Source organism: Bombyx mori, chromosome 22 (assembly GCF_030269925.1).
Source record: "Bombyx mori chromosome 22, ASM3026992v2".
NCBI classification, from domain to species: Eukaryota; Metazoa; Arthropoda; class Insecta; order Lepidoptera; family Bombycidae; genus Bombyx; species Bombyx mori.
In genome coordinates this window covers 2,525,301-2,551,965 of record NC_085128.1, presented here as the reverse complement: position 1 = coordinate 2,551,965, position 26,665 = coordinate 2,525,301, and the positions used below count along the sequence as shown (strand labels likewise).

Here is a 26,665-nt window from a genome sequence, read left to right as displayed (position 1 = left end):
CCGGAATTCTTCAAAACAAAAAATAAAATTAGAAAAATGTTAGCCACTCAGCAAAAATGGAAAGAGCTTGGTTGGAAAGAGTTAACACATCCATCATATGATCCTAACCACACACCTTCAAATTGTCACGTGTTTCCGTTGTGTTTGCTTAACATCAACTCTCTTAAGGCCCACTGAAAACTACGTATCACAGTTTTTCGATTAGAAATTCCAAGAATTCTCCAGCAAGGTAAATTAACCTGTATTCTCAGGGCTATTAATTACATTTTGTAACTATCGAATTTGCAGATTGTAGAAGTAGACTCATTAAAAATTCAAACAGTGAATTCATAGCGTAATCGCTCATTTAGAATTTAACTCGTAATAAAGAAAATGGCTCGTCACATAACTGTCGCATCGCGTCACCACATTCGAGCCGGATATCAAACATAAAACAATTTGACAGAATAGTATGTACTAGAGGTCCCGCAGTAGTCGAAATACGACTATAATTAATTGGAATTGTAAGTTTGTACACTATTATGATTGTATTTTATACTTCTATAATCACAAATTTCGCCAAGACTATACTATAAAAAATATTAACAAAGACAAACAATATTTAATCTATTCTCAATTTGACAACAGACGTCAAGGACCAAAGTTTGACAATAAATAGTATGCATGCGTGTGTGCGTCAAATACATGGTCTGTAGTGTGTGTAATGTTTTCTTTATTCATTTAATGTATCTTTTATGCATTATTTTAAAAATATATAAGCATTGTGCACTTCTTCTCTATATTCTCTATAATTGTGGAAAATTTCATACTCCTCCGTCCGCGCAATTTTCGTAAAAAGGGATACAAAGTTTTTGCTTCACGTATTAATATATAGATTAACACTGCTATCGTTTCGTTGCATTTTTTTTTTTATTGCTTAGATGGATGGATTATTACAAATTCATATTCATGTCCTTTGCTACGAGAGTCTATTTGAAGTGAGCGGTAATAGTGTACCTCATTCGTATGGATATGTTAGGTCGCTTTATTTCTTTCACTTAATGCCCGCATATGGCTATTATTTCAACACTATATATTTCAACGTATTTCCATTGAAATACTAATTTAAATTTTGAAAAATTAATGAATGTCCATGAATATATATTTATGTAGGTACAACCACCCTGCCTATTTCTGCCGTAAAGCAGCAATACGTTTCGGTTTAAAGGGTGGGGCAACCGTTGTAACTGAGACGTTAGAACTTATATCTCAAGGTGGGTGGCGCATTTACGTTGTAGATGTCTATGGGCTCCAGTTACCACTTAACACCAGGTGGGGTGTGAGCTCGTCCACCCATCTAAGCAATAAAAAAAACCTGCGGTGGAACCAGTTAGATAAAGCTAGCTTTTAAGCTGGTGAGATATCAGGAATCCAAATGTAAACGAGTCTTTGATTACGTCTCAAGACAACCTCACTTATTGTCTCGCTTCATTCACCATATAACACCAGGCGACCACCATCTGCCCATATCTGTAAATAAAAAAAAACCTAGTAGGCAATAAAACATGTAATGTCTGTTTGTTTACAGCTTTCAACGGTAATTTTATAGGTTCTGTATTCACCGATTGCAAAACAATGGCATTTTTGTATTACTTTTGCAAATAACTACAGGATTTTTTTCATTCATTATTATTACTATATTAATTTGTATTAACTCTCTCTCTGTCTATAGTGGTTAATTAGTTACCGGAGTGAATATTCATCTCGTCGTCTTTCTACCAATTTCTGCCGCGAATAAATTAGACATTCATCTTCAATTAGTGAGAAACCCATTGTTCCAATGCTAAGTTCACGTTCGCGTTGAGATGTCCAGAGCTTCGGTAACCATTCTACATCAGATGGGCCGTGAACTCGTCCATACGTTTGCGCAATGAAAAAGAAAATCATTGTTCTCAATGTGGACGACGTTATTCACGACCCCTATCCCAATAAGTCCCGTAGTCACTTATAGTAAGAGCATGGGTCCGTCCAAAACACGTCATTACGGATCCTCTCGATCCATTAACGGTGCTTTTAGGTACCACAAGCACCGGTCACCGTCCTCGTCGAACCCGCCACTTGCGACGAAGGGCTCGAAGAGCGAATTAACGCATAGACACAGCCCACTGAGTTTCTCGCCAGATCTTCTCGGTGGGTCGCGTTTCCGATCCGGTGGTAGATTTTGCAAAGCTCTGCTCTTGCTAGGGCCAGTGTTAGTAACACTCCGTCAGCTCACCTACATGTTAGGGCGAAGCTGAAATAGCCTCTCAAGGCTATCAGCATAAGTAGGGGAAAAAAGACAGCAAACGACTATAACGTATGAAATAAAACAAAAACCTTTCCTAGACTCTCGATCGAAAGAAACCGATAAAATTGTACAAAATCATTGACACAATGAAAAATGGAAAGTCGTCAGATTTCATTGAGCGACGATTTGGTTAAACTGCGTTCCATACAATTAACTTTCACGGAGTCGTAAAAATTTAATGCGGAACCCAATTAGTTGGAAAGCCATTTAGCCACCCTCCAAAAGAACGCATGGATTGGCAGATACATATTATGTACATATATCCTACTTATGTAAATTTAAAGGCTTGCTTTAAAGGCTTCTTGGGTTTTGGCAGAGTAGAATACGGCCCATCTGATGGTTAGATCTCAAGAACTATTTTTTTTATAAAAAGTTAAACGTGACCCTAAAGTCGTCCGTGACTAAAAAAATTATATAACTCTCAAAACGGCAAAAACTATAAAATAAAAATATACTTTTTAGCCTGAGATTAAGCTATAGAGGGTGTTTCAATTGTGAAACTGGGTCACATTCTCACTTTCTTCAGACATGTTTCGCGACGGGATGACGATTCAGTTGAGCGCCTTGTGGCGCAAATCATCTCGTTTCTACCATCGCACCGTCCGCCACCGGAGTAGAGCTCATCCAAACTACCTGGAGCCACTGCGGTCATCCACAGTACATTTCGGATCTTTTTTGCCACGTACCATCCTGCTTGGGAATGAGCTCCCCGGTGTTTCCCGAGCACTATGACATGTCCTTTTTCAAGCGAGGATTGTGGAGAGTACTTAATGGTAGACAGCGGCTTGGCTATGCTTCTGGCATTGCTAAAGTCCATGGGCGACGGTAACCACTCACCATCAGGTAAACACTCACCAAAAAAAAAACTCACAGAAGACCCACTGTGATATTACATGTTGTTCAATAATACGATACATGTAGTTGTTTATGTTTGATTATCAATTTGATCTATCTCGCATATATCTTTAAGTTAAGCCGGCATAAATTGGCGCTTGCACGCACTCTCGTTTTGAGCAATTAAATATCGTGTTTTTGTATCATTCAATCAAGTTGCAATCGAGGTCGTTGATCAATGCAATTCACAATAAAAACGCTACCCGAGATTCTCACTGCTTATTCGTAACTCCAACGAACCGGAGGCGATCGCATAAAACATAAACATTTAAAATGGCGACTCCAATTGTCTGGACATACGGTTACCAATCTAAATTCTAAGCTCACTCACTAACAGCATCTTATAGTCAACAACCGGATAACAGTACAGGCTATTTACATGCAGATTACACGAGTACAATGTGTATATGTAACATCAAACACAATTACAGTGTCTTTTTGTACGTGTCTCGCTGTACTGTGGCTTATTATGACTGTATCGAGAATGGGAAGAGTTCACAAACCATAGTACATGTACGCCTCTCTATTTGATCTTAAAAAAACAAATGGCAGTAGTTTTTTTCACAAAATGAATATCGAAGTTTTTGTCTTTTTTTATTGCTTAGACGTCCACCTAAGACGAGCAGCCCACCTGGTGTTAAGTGGTTTCTGGAGCCCATAGACATCTACAACGTAAATTCGCCACCCAAGTTGAGGTATAAATTCTAAGGTCTCAGTATAGTTACAACAGCTACCGCACCCTTCAAACCGAAACGCATTCAAACTGCTTCACGGCAGAAATAGGCAGGGCGGTGGTACCTACCCGTGCGGACTCACAAGATGTCCTACCACCAGTAAGAAAGTCTGTGAATCTTGACAAAATATTTGCATTCTTGGCATTATAACAGCGACCGAAACATAAGGTCTTAAACTGTACGCAATGTAGACAATTAAAATTCACCTTCAAATTTGAGAACCGTTCCTCATTAATCATCAACTACTAAAAGCAATAAAATATTTATTTTACTTTTTTTTTTGTTACCAAATTATTCTGTTTAATTGAATTTTTTACTGATCAGTTTTGATTACCAATTTTATTATTATTATTAATAATATTAAAACGGCAAGCGAAGTCGCCGATCCAGTTCGTCATATTAGGTTATGATTTTAGTAGTGAACGTCTTTTATCGCTTGAGGCTGGACCAGTTCTATTGAATCGAATTTGCGTTTTTTACGAGCTAGGTATATGCGAAGAGCTTTGTTGTCTACGATTACAGGAACGTAGTAAGATTTAGTTCTAACAGTTTCGACTAAATATATACAGTTTTTGTATTTTCAATTTCTCGAAACACCTAGGTGAATTTAATTGAATGAAATAAAAAAATCTATATTTTATTTTAGAAAAGGTCGAAATGATTTTTCTCCTTTCATCTCATCCAAATCAGTGGGACGGAGTATTCACGTGTGTAGACTTTGATTTGGCCAACAGCTGCATGACCGGTCGTGTAACGCCTACGTGACGTCAGCGCTCCTTGGAAATGACACGCTTCGCATTGGAAAATCAGAACAGAATTAAGTAGTTACGGTATTAAAATGAAATATGGATTTTGAAGAGATTACTTTTCAACTACAGGCCGATGTAGACAGTACAGTAGCAGCAGCTAGAGACGTGTTCACACACGTACCTTTTGATTACAACAACAAAAGCGACTTTTATTATACAAGATCCTCTGCCTCCTCTAAGCCTCCTCCTTGTAGGCTTAGAGGAGCAGTCGATTCGCCTAAGACATTTAATACCTCAGACCGAATCTGCTGCTTATTGTGAGGAATGAAATTACAACGACTGCCCTACTTCGCGACCTGGATGATACAATTTTGGTGACATCCAGTGTGAGTCTGTAATGTGGCCTGTTGAAATAGACACTCTGGCATTAAGAAAGTGTTTGACATGACAAAAAACAGTTAAGTACAATAATAAGAGAAGTTTAACAGTTTATAAAGAACGCGGTTTTCCACATTTACTTACTTTTCTACCTAATCGTTCGTAGCTTTGAGGGTTATTTCTACTAAGCACGATTTGATAGGTGAGCTCACTGGACTCAATCTGAGAGGACTTGCTAACACAAGCCCTAGTAAGGGTGAATATACCACCGAATCGGAATCGTCACCCACTAAAAAGATTCGGCGAAAAGCTTAGTAGGCTTGGTCATTGGGTTCCTATACATCGCGTTGTATTGCTGGGTAGATTCACGCTCCGAATGTTGTTGCTTATCAATTATCTTGTAAATGTAAAGGTTTTTTTTTCGGTTTTCATCTAATCTGCGATAACTAAGGCTACAAAGTACCTTAATTCGATTCACAGCAGAAGAATTGTCATTCAGGTTCTTACCAAAACTTACATTGATTTGTCGTTTCTCCATATTCTAGTCTACCCTCTTAAAGGCAGATTAATGATTTAACCATTTTAAAAATTATCATAAGTTCCTTAACGTACATTCATGCCACGTAAATATGTACTTTCAGAACAAATTAACCTATATTTAAGTTAGCCTCCCGGTTTATCTGTGTATCTATAGCAAACAATGCCTATCTGTGGAACGAATCATTCCTCTGAGTGCCCATCTGCGAACATTTGATTTGAATACTAAGAATTTGCGTGCATACAGCTATTTGTTTCCGATAACGGTTCTCCGACCCTGTCTGACCCCGAAGGATGTCTGAATTATTGCTCAGTACGGCAAAGTGTAAATGATATCTTAGATCAATTGATAGACTATGGAACTATGTTGTTCAAATCATTGAATAAATCATTGAGTAAATCAAAACATCTCTGAGGCGTTTAAAAGGATTGAAGTATTTATATTATAATTATTGTGGAGAAATATTGCATTATATAATAAATAAAATGAGACTAGTAAAAAAGTTTGTTTCTGTATATTGTAAGCACGCAATCTAACATAAATATCTGACGACTACTGCCTTGCATCACGCAAGACCGTTGACCCCATGCGTACGCTTGATTAAATTACATTGCTGGTTGTTCACAAAATACTAATTAATTAAAATATTTCGAATTTGATTTTCTATCCCTACCTGTCATATCAAGATTACCCGCTTCCTCTGTACAGAAATTTGTCATCCATTCAGTACAATCATTACATACATATATACAAGATGATTTTTATTTCTATATTTCGTGAAGTTTTATCTCTATAGTCTGGTAATCAATCACTGAAAACATGTAAGAGTATGTTATTTAACCAATTTAGAATAATATTTATTATTATTATTAAATACTTTTATTTCAGATAATGATCCATATAAATGTTAGTAACAGTGATTTCTTAAAAATAAGTTAGTAAGGACACAGTAATAAAAAAAAACAACAACATACATACTATACTGGTGGTAGGACCTCTTGTGAGTCCGCCCGGGTAAGTACCACCACCCCGCCTATTTCTGCCATGAAGCAGTAATGCGTTTCGGTTTGAAGGGTGGGGCAGCCGTTGTAATTATACTGAGATCTTAGAACTTATATCTCAAGGTGGGTGACGCATTTACGTTGTAGATGTCCATGGGCTCCAGTAACCACTTAACACCAGGTGGACTGTGAACTCGTCCACACACCTAATAACAACAAAAAAACATACGATTGCAATAACGGCATTACGAGCAAATTTTGTGGACCTCTCTGCAATGATTCAGAAAAGATCCATCTAATCTAGAGAATATAGAGAATATAATTTAATCAATTGACACTTTATAAAAACAACTAATCCACTCGCAAAACGACACTGCCGTATTTAAGTCTAGAATACGATTCAAATTCAAACAAAAACAAGGTAAAGCTAGAACAAGTCATAGGTGAACGACCGCTCAAAGCGAATTATATTCCTTAGAATATTCTAAGTAATAATATGTTAAATGTTAAGCTCTTAAAACAGTTAGGTATTAACGGTTGAGTAATAAATCTATTAAGTGTTATTAGTCTCTAGGAAGATTTTTGTGAACGGGGACTACGTGATTCTCATTTGTTGGCTTTTGACTGGCGCTAAAGAGAATAAGCCATGCCTACATTACTCTCTTTCAACCGATAAAGGGTCCTCATGAAGGCACCGCTGGATGCATGAATATTTTTCAAATGTGGTATAATATTTTTACAGGTTGTAGGACCTCTTGTGAGTCTGCACGGGTAGGTACCACCACCCTGCCTATTTCTGCCGTGAAGCAGTAATGCGTTTCGGTTTGAAGGGCGGGGTAGCCGTTGTAATTATACTTGAGAGCTTAGAACTTATATCTCAAGGTGGGTGGCGCATTTACGTTGTAGATGTCTATGGGCTCCAGTAACCACTTAACACCAGGTAGGCTGCTGTAGGAGCTGTAGGAGCTCGTCCACCCATCTAAGCAATACAATAAAAAATAAAAAAATCACCTTGAACTTGTATCTTGAATTAAATATCCTTCAGAAAAAAATTGCGTTAAATTTTTTATTAATTCGAGTTTTATTGTAGAACTCTAATTACGCGAGCAACGTTTTGATTCGTTCTTTCGACAGATACAGAAATTCATTGTTTTTTGTTATCATATCAATAAACCTTCAATTTAAAGAGTTTTATATCTGTTATTGCTTTTAGAATTTATGTAAAGGAAGAATCATTTTAGTTTGAACTAAAGTTCGCTTGAGCTCGTTTTATTAAATACGAGGACTTCAACTCGTAGTCAACAATGAGGCCGTATCTTCATACGCAAGTACCTATAACTCGATGCACCGCTGCAAAACTGCAAAATCAGTCGTTCTCTCCGAACAAATAGCACTCAGTGTGCTTAGTGCAAGTTTTTTAACGCTCTCGATGGCGTAATAGTTAACTCAAATTTGCGTTTGCCTGCGTTTGCCGCTAGGGGCGCTGTTCCAACTTCATACAAAGTTAAGTTAACTTTTACGCTATCGAGAACGTTAAAAAACTCGCACTAAACACATAGAACCATAATTTGGCATATCTATACTATGTATAAAGTATAAACATAATCTATACTTCTATACCAATATATAAATCTACAGTGGTTTTACGGATGTTCCGTTATAACTACTGAACCATGCATCCGATTGACTTGAAACTTGGTATCCATGTAGAAAATACATGTATTTAATGGATAGGCGAATATTGATATTAGTGTTGGACTCCCTACACCAGTTGCGGTGGCGTTAATGATGAGAATCTTTGTGGGGGTGAGAAATAATAATGTTAATTTTAAATGCCCAGCGAAGCGGACGGGTACAGCTCGTGTATTTATAATACTCAAGACTTCTGTGTAATGCAAAGTGCATGAACGCGCTCTAAGTACTAGTGAACGCTAGTGCATCCATATATTTATTTATTCTGTAAGACACGTCGTGTGGTCGAAACTGGTCGTTGGCTGAGGTCACTAATCGTTTCTTGTTTTTTTTTTCAGGTAATCACGAGTGGAATTTCGTCATAAGTCAGCAATTAAGTCAGCGTTTTGTTGAGAAATTATGAGATAAAATAAATAGTAAGAGACTCGAAAATGTATATTATATTTTTTTCTGCGGTTTCCGCGAGTCGTAGACGCAATTAAGATTACTTTGCATTTCCGATTCTTTGAAATTTTTCGGTTTTCATGGTCACTTACGATTAAGACGCCACTGAAAATTTGGCTAAGTGCCGTCTATTTTTTTTTATAAAATTAGTAATTGTTTTTTTTACGTTTCTTTGCATATAGAATAACTAAAATTGTTTACAATAAAATAATCTCCGATTTTAGATAAGCTCGAAAATCACAAAAAGAAATAATTAATAGTCATTCAAAAATATACCATTAAATTCAGTTTTAAAAAGGGAACATTCTTGTTTTTAAGGTCGTTTAAAAAAAATGCTAATTAATCACACAGCTGCAACAAAATATACTTTCAAAAACAAACAAAGTCCAAATTACCAAATGAATTCACCAAAACCTATAAATTAAATTACAATTTTATTTGACACATTTAAAAAATATGTAACGCTATTTTTAATCTAATCTTCGTACGATGAAAATTTCGCAAACAATATTATTTGTAAATAGTTTGAATTGGATAAACTATGACACGCATAGACTTTGTAGAACGCTTATGTGCAAGCGAGACGTCTTGATAAACTTTAAATATTCTAAGTAAGTTTATCTACAGTTATGTAGGGCAGTGGCGTATGGGTTCTACGTGATTATTGTACCAACGTTTAATTAGCACACGCTCTAAAAACCGTCTGGGGCCTTGAAACAATGTGACGAAATAGCCCTTTTGTTCCAAGTATTAAGTTTTCAACTCTTCAATGCATTAAATGCAGAACTTGTGACAGTCGCAAGAATTTATAACAAGCTAATGAATAATATTTGGTTTCCGTTCTAAATGGGTCTTTTTTAAATATACATCCAATGACATCAATAAATATTTATTGATGTCATTGGATATGTATTCATAAAATAGGTTCGATAAACTAATTGGTAGTGATTTATTTTTATTGAATTCTTTTGATTGTCTAGTTACTATTAGTACTATTAACACTACTAGTATTAGTGTCTGTATAGAAGAACACCAACCTATATCTTTCCGTGAGTATCTTAACACCACTAAATAATTAACCAGAGAACGGGAAACATCAGTAAACTGGTATTGAAGGGTTGTGGAGCATATTGTGAGCGGATTAGTATCACCGTCCTAGCTTTAGCGTCCTAGCGGGTTTTACTGATAGTAGGACCTCTTGTGAGTCCGCACGGATGATAGGTACCACCACCCCGCATATTTCTGCCGTGAAGCAGTAATGCGTTTCGGTTTGAAGGGTGGGGCAGCCGTTGTAACTAAACTTGAGAACTTTAGAACTTATATCTCCAGGTGGGTGGCGCATTTACGTTGTAGGTATCTATAGGCTCCTGTAACCACTTAACACCAAATGGGCTGTGAGCTCATCCACCATATAGGCAATAAAAAAATAATCTATTTCTGCCGCAAGCAGTAGTAATGCATTCCATTATATAGTGTGATAGCCAATAGCAACAACAACCTCACGTACTTTCGTGGGTCTCTGCATTTAAATTCTCTTACGGGTTTTGGTAAAAGGTGGTCCGAGAGTCCTACGCAATAAAATAATTAAGAAACGGTTTCAATGTTAAATGAATTATAACTGTAATTTAGTACTTTTTTTTTAATTACACAAAACTTCGAGTTGAAACATTCTACAATCATTTATTCGCGTATCATTTTTTTTTAATATCGCATGTTGACTTTTAAGCTGTTTTTCGAATACCGAGAGTCAGAGAGAAAAAAAACAGCTAATTAATGAAAAAAAATATGAAAAAATGTCACAATGAAGTCATATACATATGTATGATTGCATATTACACACATACACCGGATTACATATACACTGGTGGTAGAACCTCTTGTGAGTCCGCGCGGGTAGGTACCACCACCCTGCTTATTTCTGCCGTGAAGCAGTAATTCGTTTCGGTTTGAAGGGTGGGGCAGCCGTTGTAACTATATTTGAGACCTTAGAACTTATATCTCAAGGTGGGTGGCGCATTTAGTGTGTGTGTAGATGTCTATGGGCTCCAGTAACCACTTAACATCAGGTGGGCTGTGAGCTCGTCCATCCATGTAAGCAATAAAAAAAAATATTATTGACATAATATAATTAATTTAGCTTACAAAAAAAAAGAACATTAATATCAATATATGAACTGTAACTTTTGTTATTCATTTGAAATAACCCTGTTGATCAGGTTGTTTGGCCAATATTAGTCTGAGGTAATAAAATATAGTTTATCATCGGTCCTTGATATTTGCTAATCTAATTAACATATAACAATATGATGATGATGTTGATGACAATTAGGTACGTAGAAAAAATATTTTCATCTAATCAAGTAGATTCGTATCAAATCTGTCAAAGCAGGAAGAGGAATGCGGAAAATGGAAAATTAAGATTCATTTTATATATGAATTTCATCTATTAGATAATTTTGACATTTTTCGTATAAAAATGAGATATTTTTTTTTAATTGGCAACACTATAATGACCATAGATCACATAATGTCTAGGCTTAGTAAAATCATAACACGATTAAAAAATCATTATAGGATTTAAAAAACTTACTTCAGAAATGTATGTTTCCATCTAGAGGAATTCGAAACGTTTTCCGGATTCCTATAACTACAATTAATTAACTACACATAACTTGGAACGCTCGTAATTTAAATTCAAGTATGAACCAACGATAAGAAAACATATAACGCAAAGTTTATTGCACCACCAAGGCTCACTTAAAACTTAATCATGTTTCGCCTTAAACGATCCGTAATTTCCATAATACGGTAAACCTTGAGTTCTACTGACATCATCGACTGGGATCAAGCATTAAAATTTATTAATAGAATTATTAAATATTAATAATAAAATATTTTCTAGAAGGCAGAAGGTTCTAACGTTACACGTCGCCGTCAAATTAGTCATTAAAACCAAAAGTGTCTTGTCTTTAATTTCACCTTATAATGTTTAGCCAATACTTTTCTAACTGTAAAAGACCTTTTTTTGTTAGCAAAGGATCGAATCTCCTACGAGATTAGAGCACGAGGGTTATTTGAGATTATTGGTGATAGTAGGTGGTAGGACCTCTTGTGAGTCCGCGTGGGTAGGTACCATCACCCCACCTATTTTTGCCGTGAAGCAGTAATGCGTTTCGGCTTAAAGGGGCAGTCGCTGTAACTATACTTGAAACCTTAGAACTTATATCTCAAGGTGGATGGCGCATTTACGTCGTAGATGTGTATGGGCTCCAGTACCCACTTAACACCAGGTGGGCTGTGAGCTCGTTCACCAATCTAAGCAATAAAAAAAATAAAAAATTCTAGTCAGAAATGTACTAAATCTTTTTTTTGTAGGTAGGAAGTCGAATCTCTTACTAGATTGGTTCCAATCGGATTACCATAGGCAGCAAAATGCTCGTTCTCAAATGTCAACTCTGAGACACGCTACAGAGTAATTGTGATCGAAGCGTAGAGAAAAGATGAAACTATTGACATGCCCTTGTTGTTTATTGTCAAGATTTTTAATTTAACCCATTCCAAATGTAACGTTTGCTATATCAATTAGAGCAATTACAGTCTAGTTACGGATGTGAGGCGCTGTTTAATTAGACGCTGTTGCGTAAAAACTTTGTTTACGTGCGCTCCGAGTTTTAGGAGTAAAATACAAAGTGTAATCAATTCTGTTACAATCTATTTATTCTTGGTCAATGTCAGGGGAATGATATGCAACTCAAGGGACGTTTTATTATCTACGTAGGGCTTTAGTTGATAATTAGTTATCACTTTTATTGCTTCGTGTTGGAATCCACAGACTATACCACCGTATCGCAAGCCCTGTCCGGTGTCTAACGACATTTATTTACATACGATATTTTTATCTAAGGTGACCCGAGGTAATTGCGTATTACACATGGGGTAAATTTACAACTGTTTTACTACATCTTATGTTTACAGCAATATAGATTCAATAATGTATGATTCCATAAATTTATCCTCATGTTTTAATTGATTTATTAATCATACCTTGCAAACCTACCTTTTCTTCAATCCTCAAAAATTTCTCATATAAGTTGTAAGCGAGTTGAGAATTTTGAAAGATGTTACTAGTGCGTCGTCGAGTAGAAAAGGGTTGTGAACCATTGGGCTATAGGAATATTGAAGCCGAATATTGAAGCTTGAGACAAGAGGTTGAAATATATGAAAATTGGTATTTAGATCGATGTGTTCGTATCTACAACAGCATTCTTAGATTCATATCTTTCAATTTTTTTTCTTACTTCTCCTAGTAACCTCGAGGGGCTATTTTAAATTCACCGATCTAGTAGGTGAGCTTAAGGGGCTCAAACCGGGAATGTTGGTAACACTGGCCCTAGGAAGAGCAGTGTTTCGCAGAATCTACCACCGGATCGGAAACGCGACCCACTGAGAAGATCCGGCGAGAAACTCAGTGGGCTGTGTCTATTGGTTAATTTACTCGTCAAGCCCTTCGTCGCAAGTGACGGGTTCGGCGAGGACGGTGATCGCATACATATTACCGTACTCACTAACGGTGCTTTTAGGCCTCTCAAGCACCGGTCACCGTCCTCGTCGAACTCGTCGATTACGACGAAGAGTTCGACGAGCGAAGTATCCCATAGACACAGTCCACTGAGTTTCTCGCCGGATCTTCTCAGTGGGTCGCGTTTCCGATCCGGTGGTAGATTCTGCGAAGCAATGCTTTTCCTAGGGCTAGTCTTGTCAAATTCTCTCAGGTTGAGCCCGTGAGCTTACCTACCCGTCAGGGCGTAGCTGTAATAGCCTTATAAGCTACCAGAGAATAGGTAGGGAAAAAAAAATGATCGTATTACAATATACTGTACAGGCGCCTGATACTTCCTGATGGTTGCGTAACACTGAAGCGCCGTTATCATTGTATCTAGTATATTATCTGATACCTTATCACGTGTTACTACTAGTTGAGTCTTACTCACCTACATTCTTCATTTCATAATTAGGATAGTTTTACGAATATTATTTGCTTATAGATTAGAAATCTAGTTTTGTGTTGTGTAAACTAATTTTTTGTTTGTATTAAAAGTAAAATCGAAATGCGTTTGCTTCATTGAAATTGTTTCCTGTTTGGATAATGGCACGATATTAAATAGGGTTTTTAGATTTGAGGTTTATTGTAAGCTCGTAGATTAAGCACCACCACAGTCATGCGTTCCAGTTTGCAGGGTGGGAGAGCTATATTGCCATATAGGTTTACTGGTAGTAGGACCTCTTGTGAGTCCGCATGGGTAGCTACCACCACCCCGCCTATTTCTGCCGTGAAGCAGTAATGCGTTTCGGTTTGAAGGGTGGGGAAGCCGTTGTAACTATACTGAGACCTTGGAACTCATATCTCAAGGTGGGTGGCGCATTAGCATTGTAGATGTCTATGGGCTCCGGTAACCACAAAACACCAGGTGGGCTGTGAGCTCATCCACCCATCTAAGCAATAAAAATAGAACCTAATAGTACGATTTATAATATATATTCCGCTACTGTATTTATTCAAATTAATTACTAATTCTTTTTGATTCGCTAATGTATGAACAAAATTTATGTCAATTCAATTATAAATTAAAATCTCTAGACCTTGAAAATCATCTAGACGCTCAATAATAATACACGTTGTTCTGTTAGTTTATAACGTTATACACTTTTATAAAGTCGGACACTAATTTCCATACAAACATTGAGGAACATTTTGAAATGTGACCTAGTCTGAACGCCTACTCACTAAAATCGGGCTGAATTGTATTCTCTAAGTATTTGCGAGTCGTAGAAATATTGTGCTTCATTCTTTTTGTATTACTGTATTTGACTGACAGTGATGCCAACTCCGTGGTTTTCCCCCAAATTTAGGGGGAAAAAATCTATACAGGGATTTTTTTAGGGGGTGAAATTTTTTGGGGATATTTTTAGGGACAAAATTTTATTTGTATTTTTTTAAAAATTTCTACGTACATCAACAAAAATAACAATTTCATAATGTGATGAAATTAAAGAAAAATACTTAAAAATACTAAATAACTATTGTTTCCGTCGTTGGGGAGTTTTGTTTTGAATTTAGTGGTTTTTTTGGGGAGTTTTGTTTTGAATTTAGTGGTTTTTGAAATTGCTTTAGGGGGAAAGTTTTCAAACAGTTGGTGACACTGTTGACTCACTTCGTTAGAGCAGTAGTTAAGGCACTTTGTTGCTGGGCTGAGGGTCGCCGGTTCGATTCTTACATCAAGAAAACGTTTAATTAATAAGTTTATTTGCTCTTTGTCTAGGTATTTAATATCTATATATTTTAACGTATTACATAATTATGTACATCAGTGTCTAGTTCTCATAGAACAAGGAATTCCAGTTTAGGTCCAGATGACCGAGCGAGATTAGTCCTCGGTTATTAAATATTTATTAATCTATGGCTCCGTTTTTTTTTCTCATAAATAATAAAGACATAGATTTCTGTAAAGTAGCTTTAAATCTCCGTGCCAACAGAAACTTATTAGCATTTTAACTGAGACCTTACAACTTATATCTCAAGGTGGGTGGCGCATTTACGTTGTAGATGTCTATGGGCTCCAGTAACCACTTAACACCGGGTGGGCTGTGAGCTCGACCACCCATCTAAGCAATAAAAAATAAAAAAATAAAAATAAAAATAATAATAATAATAATAATTTTTATTTCAGAATTCAATTTCATATGAAGTGTTAGTAATACAAAATCTTGAAGTATTAGTAATACAAAATCTTTCTAAAAAAAGCAGTTCATTTTATTTATTTTACATTGACCACGGTTGGTCTTGAGCCAACATGGACTTCATTCCAGTGCCTCAGTATAGGGCAGCAATAGCGACTGCCTATCGCGGCCAGGAGGCTGTTAATGTTTCCCGTAAATAGTTTAATAATGAAATACTTCAGTAGTAAGTAGTTCTCGATCATTTAAAAACCACGTTCTAAGCGTTACGTAAAATGTACATGAATAGTTCGATTCTTTTCAATTTACAGTTGACGTGAAAAATCGATTTTCTTATCACGCTTTATCAGAACGCGGTTCACTGCTCCGTAACGTACAGCGATGTATGACATCGATGCGATTATTGGACTTTTTTCGTAAACCTACGGTAGGTATTTATAAAACTTTTTTTTTTATTCGAACAGTTTTAAGCTTTATAATTTACATTATAAATATTATTTTTCAATGAGTTCTCATCAAGATTTTTTGTTTATTGAGTTCTGGATGAATCAGCGCTGCAGCAAATGGCAAGATCACGAGCGAGAACTCGCAAATTTGAATCTGAATACGTACTTATACTCACTATGTTTTTTTATGATAAATATAAAATGTCTTTTCCGGGGTTATGGATGTATATTAAATATATGTATGTGTATAACAAAAATCTTACATTTTTATTTCCGTTATCTGGTACCTGTAAAACAAGTTCTTTACGAACTTACCACGGGACCAGTTAACGTGGCGTGATTGTTAGTAAATATGTATTTATTATTTATTTATATGAAAGATGACCAACAGCTTAGATTAACGTAATATGTAGGATAACACACCAATATACCAATAAAAACGAGTAAATTATTAGAGAACAAAAAAAAAATATAGCAAGAATGTGCATATATAAAAGTAAAAGAAGAAGTAAATGTAACCACGTGTATAGAAATCTTACAATCTAATACTATAGCAGCGACAGCGGCTTGGCTCTGTCCCTGGCATTGCTGAGGTCCATGGGCGATGGTAACCACTCACCATCAGATGGGCCGTATGCTCATCTGCCGACAGGGGAATAAAAAAAAAAATTCTACAGGGCTTCGTACCCCCACCGTTGATTTCATTACAGTCAGATTTGTGAAATGCGAAAAGTTATCACGGATGCTCATTTCAATCTATGGTTTCCTATCAAAGATATGTACATTATAATATCACTACCTGTACTGAAACGCTATATCGAAGTCTCAATCGCTTTAGGTTCGCGGCCATCTTTAATCTTCAAATCGTAACCTAAGATTTCTTGAAGACACTGCATCTGTGGAAGAAATTTAACTTTAAGGATCACTATAAAACAGCAGTGGCTAACCGGTAGATCGCGATCGACCAGTTGATCGTATATTAGTTCAGTCGATCGTGTGATATAAATACATAGAACAGACTGCGCAACGTGATCACCAATTGCTGCACGCCTCATCTTTATCTTATATCATTTGTTAATGACCATTACTTCACATTATTTATCCTCTCTTCTATACAATAGTTCTCTTTTATCATATAATTTCAGGTTTATTTTAATCTTTTTAATAAAAGAATATGTAATACATACTATTATTTGTATACTGAACTATATTGTTTCATTAAATTTCAAGACATTTTATTGGTAGATCGCAGAGTGATTCGTCAGTGTAGATCTTGGTTCTAATCAAGTTGGCCATCCCTGCTATAAAACAACAACTTGAAAACCGGACTTCAGTAAGTTTGTGGCTTAGAAAAAAAAACAATTAATAATAGTGTTTAATAGTCGCTATATTTAATACTAAAGAGAATAAGCAAAAACGGAAATCATAATTCACAAAGTATGTAACTACACATAATATAGTAACATTTACGGTGTATCAAGTAAATATTTTGCAAGTGAAAGGCGACGCGGCGACGATCCGATCTGAAGCCAACAGCTTGGCTGAACTCCCTTGCAAATGTAAAGCGAAAATGAAACATACGATACTAAATTCTGCAGTGTAACGCTGCGTTTTATACTGAATCACCGGTCACCGTCCTCGTCGAACCCGTTGCTTGCGACGAAGGGCTCGACGAGCGAATTAACCCATAGACACAGGCCACTGAGTTTCTCGTCGGATGAAATAGGATCTCTGAAATAGCCTCTCAAGGCTATCAGCATAGGTAGAAAAAAAAACTGAATCATGGAAGACAAACAATTTGCACTTTTCTATCGTGAAAAAGGCTCTAAATTTAACATCAGTTCAGTAACAACAGTTTCCCACTTCGTTTTTTTTTTCTAATATTTCAGACTAATAATAATAATAAATAAGTGCGAACAAATCACGCACGATGGTCCGGCCCAAAATTAGGATTCCATTTATTATGGGTACCAGAGATTGATATACATACTTTTATACATTCGTTTATATACGTTTAAATACATTCGTATATAGATAATACACACCCAGATAAAGAGCAAACAAACTTATTCATCACACAAACGTTTGCCCGGTGTGGGAATCGAATCCACGACGAATTGGCGCAATAGGCAGGGTCGCTAGCTACAACACCATCGAGTCAGTCGTATGTCATTAAAATCAGTTTAGAGCTTTTCTGAAATCAAATCAAATCAAAAAATTTTTATTCAACATAAATGAAAGTACATACTTGTTGAACGTCAAAAGAACTACCGCCAATTCACAAGAACTAGCCTCCGTCCTGAGAAGAATTGGCAAGAAACTCAGCGGGCATGTCTTTTTTTTTTTTTTAAATATGACATTGTGCACAAGTAATGTAATGTATCATACAATCATATTCTGAAACTGGACAGCCCACTAGAAATGTGATAAATTTCTAGTGACATAATGAAAAGATAATACAGAAAGTTCTAATTTCGTTAAGTCCACATACAATTTAGTTTACTGCGATTAGGTAACAATATAATTTAAAAAAAACACGTTTCAAATTAATTATTGCAATATTAACCTTGCATTCCGACTTGGCGATGTCATCAAACCTTCCAACATATATTTATCGAATTATCTATGTTTAAATCGTTAAGATTATGCAAAACGAGCAACAATTTGACAATTTTAATTTATTAATGATAAAATATTGGTTCCAGTTATAATTACGAGTATGCTGACCACACGATCTTTATGCAATAGCTGTATTTTTTTATTTGCTCATCCAAGTAGTTATTTCCTTAGTTGAAGAACAACCATTCAATGTATACGTTTGTTAAACCCTAGTAACCTTTACTTTATTTAATGCAACCAAGACATTTAAACCTAATTCAGGTATGTTCAAATTAGAAAATGAACCCTACTTTATCGACTCATATTGTAATGAGTATCTCTAGTTTATACTTTTTTATAATTGTAAATCCATAATTCCTAGTCTGTGATAGACTTCTCCCGAATAAAACTACGTTTCGTAAAACAAAACTGCTTTATTTTCATTTAATTCAATAAGACAGCGCTACTAATTTTCACCCAGAATAAGATTCCGTTGACCGCTTAAATTGAGGTGTTTCGTATGCTGATTTATCTGTTTACGTTAATAAAAGATCGTCTGCACTTACACATATAAGCAAATAAGATTATACTCTATTTAAATGTAATGTCGAATTTATCAACTCGTTCATAAGATTACTAATTAAAATGTAATTTTAATTCTAAATAAACACATAAATGAAATCATCATGCACGGTCTCCATAAAACAATATATTATTTGTTAGATCAGTGCACATAACTTTGTCGCACACTTTAATTGCAATTTAATTAGCTTTCCGAAGGGCACCAATGCAAGTATAAATTCGAAAACTGAAAAGTATCGGTAGGTGCATCGCCATGACGCGAGCGCGGCATTCAAATCTTTTTGTTTGATATAAATAATAAATAAACGGGAACAAATCACGCACCGGCATTCGGCCTCAAATTAGGATTCCCTGTGTTATTATAGAAGAGTGACATACATACTTATATACGATTATATACATATACACGTATGGATCTTAAGCACCCAGAGAAAAGGCAAACAAACCTATTCAACACACAATGTTTGCTCGATATGGGAATCGAACCCTCGACCCTCGACGCAACAGCAGTCAGGAGCGCTATACCGGTTACCGTCCTCGCCGAACCCGTCGCTTGGGACGAAGGGCTCGACGAGTAAATTAACCCATAGACACAGCTCACTGAGTTTCTCGCCGGATCTTCTCAGTAGGTCGCGTTTCCGATTCGATCCTTGCTAGGACCAGTGTTAGCAACACTCCCGGCTTGGGCCCCGTGAGCTCACCTACTAGCTCGGTGAATCTAGAATAACCCCTCCAGGTTACTAGAATAGGTAGGAAACAAACGAGGCCTAGCTACTGCCGCACCACCGACCACCACAGTCAAAAATATATGTCTTATATGTTCGAGCGGTGATCATTCAAAAATTGCACAGTGTGTTTTCAGTTCGCAACAAAGGCCCGTTGTGGTATCAGCTGCATCTGCGCAGAGACACTGGCCCATTTCCGAGGGCTTTCACCGCAATTTATGTTCCCCTTCTGTAAATTTACGCCTTCATTCGCACGAGAAAGGTGAAAATTTTGCAAAAGTATCGAATGTGGAACATATTATGTTGTTCGAAAATTGTAAAGGGATTATATTCTAATAATAATAATTGTAATAGAATTTTCGTTCGTAAAAATTTAAAAAAGAAAACTTTAGCAGGTGTGCCGTCTTGGCGGCAAATTTTAAATGTGACATTTTACAAAAGCCAATCGATCTCCACGTTCGGATCCATCAAATGACAGCGAAGCTACATCGCATGCACACACACATCGATTACGAACGGGAGCCGAACAACACGCAACCAAATATAGAATATTTAAGCATAACCGAATTCGACGACCGCGGGTGAAGTTCAATTATATTAAATTAACAAAGGCCTAGTGATTCTAGAACAGTGCACGCGTCCAGGAGCTCCGTGTGGCAGTCCCAGGTGCGTATGTCCAAGTACTCATTTGTTGAATCCTAGACGTGCATCGGGGACCTAGGATACTTTGCTGGGCAAGTTCCGTATCTATCCCCGACCAGGGATCGATTGGTTTGTCCAGGACCCAGTGTGTGTGTCACGAAGCTAACCGGCTAAAACAAAACTACCGAGCCGGGAACGACGTCTCACATACAGCAGGCTTTTCTTTAACGAAGAAATTGTTTTCATATCATCTAGTCTGATCATATGCCTATATTTTATAATGAAACAAAAGGCATTGCTAATGTCTGTGAGCATAATGGTAACTATTCACCATCAGATAGACCGTATCTTTGTCTCCCCCAAAAACAAGAAAAAAGAGTATTTACGTAGTCATACATAAACATTTTTGACATTCAAACTTGAACCAATTACGATTTTGAAATGAGCATAATATCGAATACTATATGTATCGAATGCTGATAATACGGTACTAGTTCTGGAAAGAGCCGATAAGCTACGAGGTATCGATTGATAACAAAATATAGACTATACCATTCATTTTTAGTTTAACAGGATGAAACATTTTATTTATGAATTTTAAATTGAAATTTGCGTTAAAAGTAATCACTATAGGTAAAATTTAATCTACATCTGCTGCATCATCTGACTCCAAACAATTAATACACCTTGTATAAAAATAATATACCAATAAATCCAATAAACTTTGAATCATATTTAACATTGGTTTATTGTTTTACCTCATGTTTATGTTCGCTTTTAGAATTTGAATATTTAAATTGAAATTTTATTACTTACGTTGTTATGGCGCCAAAATTGAAAATAGCGTTTAGTGTGAATAGATAGATATACACCACTTCGATAAAGCGGCACGACACGAGAACCCTCTCATCGTGGCCGCCGGTAACTACATTCCCGATCCTGCGGAAAGAATGGAAAGCAGTCGACGTCGCCCCGAACACGTCATTTCGCATCCTCCCGATCCACTAACGGTGCTTTTAGATACCTCAAGCACCGGTCATCGTTCTCGTCGAACCCGTCGCTTGCGACGAAGGGCTCGACGAGTAAATTAACCCTCAGACACAGCCCACTGAGTTTCTCGCCGGATCTTCTCAGTGGGTCGCGTTTCCGATCCGGTGGTAGATTCTGCGAAGCACGGCTCTTGCTAGGGTTCGTGTTAGCAACGTCGTCAGGTTTGAGCCCCGTGAGCTCACCTACTAGTTAAGGTTCCGCTGACATAGCCTCTCAAGGCTATCAGCTTAGATAGGAAAAATAAAAAATAAAAATAGATATACACGTTCCTAATTCAATTTCTTAGTAATTTTGTAAATCGAACAAATTCGAATGAATCAAGATATCGACCTAACACTGCGTTCCGTTTGTTCATGGAGTTGTAAATCGATCCTATGCATTACTCTACATATCGAATGACTGTGTTCTAATTATAAAATATATGCCCGATGTTTTTTTTAATGTTAGCGATATAGCAACGATTGCAATATACATAATAAGTATATAGTCTGTTTATTGATTAAATATCTATTTATTCATCGATTATTATTATCAGATGCACCACAGAGTAGATGAGTCAATTAGCGACGCCCTTCTAGTGTGGAAACAAAATATATTATGATCATTTTACGTTTGCCAGTAATTACACAAACACGGGTTTTTTTTTATTGCTTAGATGGGTGAACGGGCTCACAACCCACCTCAATGAGTCAGCTCATTAGCTGATATCAGTTGGTTGGAGTATGAATTGTATTCAGCTTCCATTTTCCACGGTGATAATGCAAGAAGTGCGAAAAAGTCAAATCAGCCCAACTGATGAGTTTGCGTGATTAGTGTTCGTAAGGCAAATTGCGAGTTGATGCGCATTTCTGTCATGAAGGAGTCACGAATCCCATAGACACAGCCCACTGAGTTTCTCGCCGGATCTTCTCAGTGGGTCGCATTTCCGATCCGGTAGTAGATTCTGCGAAGCAGTGCTGTTGCAGAATCTACCACCGGATCTCTCAATCTACTTGGTCAGTGTTAGCATCGCTCTGGTTTGAGCCCCGTGAGCTCACCTACTAGCTAAGGTTACGCTGAAATAGCTTTTCAAGACTCTCAGCTAGGTAGGGAAAAAAAGTCACGAATTCCAGTTTAAACGGTGACACCAGACCCAGTGAGCACATCTACAATGGTAAAAAAGGGGTAACTGTAGTGGCTGGTAGATCCAGCGACACGCAAGCACACAATAATTGAAAATTTTACCACTATGTATGTATATGACCTAAATTGGGCGGCTTTTCATTTTTTAACCATCGATGGAAATAAATAAGTAAAGCATGAGAGAGATGTGGGGAGTGACAAGAATGGACAAGATAAAGATAGAGTATATCAAAGGAAGTGTGAAAGTAGCCCCGGTGATTGACAAATCAAAGAGCGGACATTTAGCGTAGTATGGACATGTGATGCGTAGAGAGGAGATGCCCATGTCTAGGAGGTGTATGAAAATGGTAGTACCAGTTAGAGGGAGAAGAGGTCGACCAAAGAATACATGGATGGAGTGTATGAATGACGATACGAGAGAGAGAGGAGTGAGTATTGAGCTGACGGCTGATAGAAGAGAATGGAATAGAAAAAATCATTGCGCCGACCCAAACTAGTGGGATAAGGTGGAGACAAAGAGAGAGATGGAATGATGAAGTCATCGCTTTAGGTATTAATTTATGGACAGGGCTCAAAGAAACCACTATGTGAACGCCACCAGATCTCTTAAGATAGCAGCCATCGGTCAAAATTATAGCCTTCTTATGCAAGAGCTATTGGTTACACTGTGGCAGAAATAAACATGTCTGTCATATGCATTCCCACTTTCTTCGGATATGAGTTGCGACGAAATGACGACTCAATTGAGCACCGTGTGGTGCAGGGCATGATTGAGGGTACAAGACCGCGCGGCACATCACCGTTACAATGAATCGAACAAAAAAAGGCAGCTGTAAACGGTCCCGTCAACGAGTGCACAAGACAAGCCGCGGTACACATGGATTGTCCACTTCTTGTGAAGCGCACCACCATCCGAACTAATGACCACGGCCAGTCTGCCAAGAGTGCAAACGCCTAAGAAGAAGACACAATAAGTCCTATATTTAAGCAGTACGCAAATATCAAACCAGGTCAAATCTTAAGAATAAACAAAAAAGAAAGCACTGTGCATATAAAAGTTGATGAAAGAGACAATAAAAAAATGATTTCGCCTTCACTAGCGACGTGCTAAAACACCTCAAACGAGGAAGAGAAAGAACAGCCAATAGAACGGTGCGTAAAACGTAATGCGCTCGTAAAATATTATCATAATTATATTCAATTCTCCGTAGTGTTCGAACGAATTGTAACGCTCAAGAAATTCCAGACTTATTTAATTGAAGTCAAGGTTGCGAGCGGTTGCTAAGCGCCCACACGGTTTTAAATGCAGAAACGTTTGGATACACATGTGTGTGCAACAAGAGAAGAAAGATGACATTTTTTTAATCAGCGAACCCTCTCTATCTATTTTTATAGCTCTTTTAAAAAATCATAAATGTTGATGCCGAAAATTATCAAGAGATATTTGGTATGAAGTACAGTAGACAGCGGCTTGGCTCTGCCCCTGGCATTCCTGACGTCTATGGGCGACGGTAACCACTTACCATCAGGTGGGCGGTATGCTCGTCTGCATATAAGGGCAACAAAAAAAAGGATGGCGCAGCCACAGTATGTATTATAGAACAGATATATTATAGAACTCAATTTTCGATGAGCCACGGCATTTATGTTGTGATTCTATGGGCTCCGGTAATCATTTAACACCAAGTAAGCCGTGAGCTCATCCAGCCATCTAAGGTATAAAAACGATCAAAGTCACAATTTGTTTTTTTTTAATACCTTTGTAGGCAGACGAGCCTACGGCCCACCTGATGTTGAGTGGTTACTGTAACCCATGGTCATCAGCAATACCAGGAGCAGAGCCAAGCCACTGTCTACCGATTGATTAGATAGTGTCTATCCATTCAAATCAGAACTTAACTGTCGCCCATACCATTGGTAATATAATTATTACTAATAAACCCTGGATTTTTAGCATTATAACTCCAATACTGGTGGTAGGACCTCTTGTGAGTCCGCGCAGGTAGGTACCACCGCCTTACCTATTTCTGCCATGAAGCAGTAATGCGTTTCGGTCTGAAGGGTAGGGCAGCCGTTGTAACTATACTGAGACCTTAGAACTTATATCTCAAGGTGGGTGGTGCATTTACGTTGTAGATGTCTATGGGCTTCAGTAACCACTTAACACCAGGTGAGCTCGTCCACCCACCTAAGTAATAAAAAAAAAAATTTTGATGTAAAAAAGACAAAAATAGAAACATGCGACAATAATTTACGAAACAGCTGTTTCAAATTTAAGTTTTATCTTCTTTAACAAAAGATTGCAAATCGTTCAACGCTAAATTAAAAATATCAGAAACCGGACGAAAGCAGCCTCGGATATTAACGCACCGACTACCGATTCGGAAAGGCCACAAAAAAACAACAGGCGCTAGTCGGAGTATGTGTTTTTTGTTCAACCAGATGTTACGACTTTTTGTTAGCCACGATCACCGGTGCTTGCCAGATTTTATTATGCAAAAATATTGACGGTTTTTTTATTGCACTGATAGTAGGAACATTATTTTTTATTGCTTAGATGGCGCACCTGGTGTTAAATGATTACCAGAGCCCATGGACATCACCACGTGAACGCCACCAACCATATTATCACATGAGATCAATGTCTCAATAATAATAATAAATACATATTTACTAACAATCACGCTACGTTAACTGGTCCCGTGCTAAATTCGTAAAGAACTTGTGTTACAGGTACCAGATAACGGAAATAAATGTATATAACATTTTTATTATACACATACATATATTTTAATATACATCCATAACCCTGGAAAATACTTTTTATATTTATCATACAAATATATCTTCTCTTGGCGGGATTTGAACCCGCGACCCCCTTGTGTAGTGACCATGTCACTTACCACTACACCAGACGGCCGTTAATTGTATAGAGCACCAGTGATCTATTAATCCAGTAAATAACTTAAATAATCGCGGTCCACCATAAGTTAATTTTTTTATTGTAATAGTGCAGTTCTTACCATTAAAAATCAGTTCGTACAGACAATTTTGAACAGGAAAGCATAAACAGAAGAAAATCTCGCGAAACGTTTTTCACCAGTAAAACCTTCACTCGTCGCGATGTCTCTACTTAGTAAAAGGCATTGTAGTTTTTTCACCCAATACATTTCATTGACATTTATGGATTCAGCCACAAAATTTGAGGCCTGTAATTTGATTCGTAACTAAAACTACTTTACGAACTACTCGGATAAGAATTTAGTGGCCGTGAAAATGAAAACTGTAAAATTATTCGAACCTAAAGATGCGAGATTAAACTGTAAAACTAGATTTAATTATGTCTACGGCAAACCAAAGCGGAAGAAAATACTATATTGTATTCTGTTCAGGTCCGCTTTTCGCTTCCACCAAAAAAAGTAGGTATGTAGTAGCACCGTACATTTCACAAGCTTGCCTCATTTATGTTTAATACCCTCCCATTGAACACGTTGCAAAACTTCGTGTAAGCTAAACATCCTGAAACGTTCGAATGCAGGCAGGTTGAATAAATAAATCACGTACATAGTGATTTCTTTTCCGTGAAACATCAATGCGAATTATTTTTGTGCTATCAATATAAAAGTGAAAAAGTACTGTTCAAATCTTTAACGCGATCGGATACAATTTTAGAAGTTAATACGAAATACAAATGTAATATGTGTATTCTAAAAAAAGTAATGAACTTATTGTTGCGTCATGTGCATCAAATTCTTTGCATAATCCGACGACATGAATGCTAATCAATTTACTATTCTATTTTCACGTGAATTTTCAATCTAATCAAAAATGATTTTTATGTGTTTTAAGTATTTCATTTAAAATAATATGATCGCAAGAAATTGTGGATTTATGTATGTACAATAGTTAACTCAAATTAATTTCCGATAAGTGTGACTGATGTTTTTGTTTAAAGTTAAATAATTGTTCAAAATTTCATATTTGTATATTTTCTGTTATTTTAAACGAA

At 36.9% G+C, this 26,665-nt stretch overlaps 1 protein-coding gene across 2 annotated transcripts in view; it reads left to right on the top strand.

The window, feature by feature from the left end:
• LOC101742338 (uncharacterized) overlaps positions 1–26,665 on the top strand; it is a 156,310-nt gene that overhangs the window by 35,328 nt on the left and 94,317 nt on the right. The window contains exon 1 of one of the 2 annotated variants that reach the window (XM_062674853.1): positions 20,346–20,508. The exons of the other annotated variant lie outside the window; for it this stretch is intronic. The gene's annotated coding sequence lies outside the window, so the exon portion shown is untranslated. Of the gene's footprint in view, positions 1–20,345; positions 20,509–26,665 lie in introns of those variants that run through there. 2 annotated transcript variants of the gene reach the window in all.